Here is a 1,341-nt window from a genome sequence, read left to right as displayed (position 1 = left end):
CACCGCGCCGCTGGGGGTCGGCATCCGCTCCGCTTCCACAAGCGTGCAGGAGTAGCAGCGTCGGCCTCGGTGATTTTTTCGCATACAAACTAGCAGTCCCACAAGCTTTGTTTCCTTCTCGGAAATATGAGCTGGCTGCATTGTTTGCATCCCACGGTGCTCTGTTTGGTATTGCCCCACGACGTCAGAAATCTTTGAATCTTTTAATGTGAGAACTGAGGAGCTCCATGTGGCAGTTGCATCTTTAGGCACCGGGGCTGAGTTAATGCTGCAAGAAGAGCCTACCAAGCCAAGGCACAGCTGTTGCAATTCCATCTGTGACTCCACTGAAAAACTGCAAAAAAGTCTGAGTTTATCAGCAAGAGCTTCTGCAGGACTTGTTTCATAACTGACTTTAAGCCATGCTCGGGTCTTGGCTGTATATCCACCCTGTTTTTCAAAAGGTTTCAGTCACAGAATCACAGAAACACCAAGGAGAAGACCTACAAGATCATCCAGTCCAACTATCCACCTATCACCAATAGTTCTCACTAAACCATATCCCTCAACACAACGTCCAAAAGTTCCTTGAACACCTCCAGGCTCGGTGACTCTACCACCTCCCTGGGCAGCCCATTCCATGGCCTAACCACTCTTTCAGGGAAGCTAGAGAAGTTAGAGAAGCCCTCTAGGATCCCCAATCCACCTCCAGCCCACACTCCATGCCCATGTCCCTCAGTGCCACATCCCCATGGCTCTGGGACACCCCAGGGATGGTGACCCTTGGCAGCCTGTGCTGGTGCATTGCCACTGTTTCAAAGAAGAATTTTTCCATAATATCCAGCCTGAACCTCCCCTGGCACAGCGTGAGGCCATCACCCCTTATCTTATCTCCATCTCCACCCTCGAGGCTACGTTTCCACCTCAAGATCTGCAGGAGACTGCACCACACCTCTTTGCCAGCCCTTCAGCCTGGCATGCATTTCTTTGCACCCTCCCTTATCTGGCTCGCTGTCATGAGTTAATGCAGGGAAGTCCTTCCAGCAGGATGGTGCCGGAATGGATCTGTTTAAATGCAAGAAAATGGCTTTCTTTTCTGTATCTCTCCAGAAATAGAGCAACAGCTAATTAAATATTTATGGCAGCTCAGCAAGCTCAATAAAGGGGCTGTTGTCCAGAGCGTTTGCAGCTTGGTCCTTTCACAGTAAAGGAATGTTTCAAACACAGCCCAAAGAGGGAGCAGGTGTGAGAGGCAGTGGTTGCAGCCCAGAGACGCTCAAATGCATGAGGTTAAGTTATGTCTAATTCTACAGGCTTTGCAGCCACATGTTATAAAAATGACTGCACTGGGAAACTAGAAAT

Source organism: Meleagris gallopavo, chromosome 10, assembly GCF_000146605.3.
Source record: "Meleagris gallopavo isolate NT-WF06-2002-E0010 breed Aviagen turkey brand Nicholas breeding stock chromosome 10, Turkey_5.1, whole genome shotgun sequence".
In the NCBI taxonomy this organism is placed as follows: Eukaryota; Metazoa; Chordata; class Aves; order Galliformes; family Phasianidae; genus Meleagris; species Meleagris gallopavo.
Note: the sequence above shows the minus strand (reverse complement) of the source record.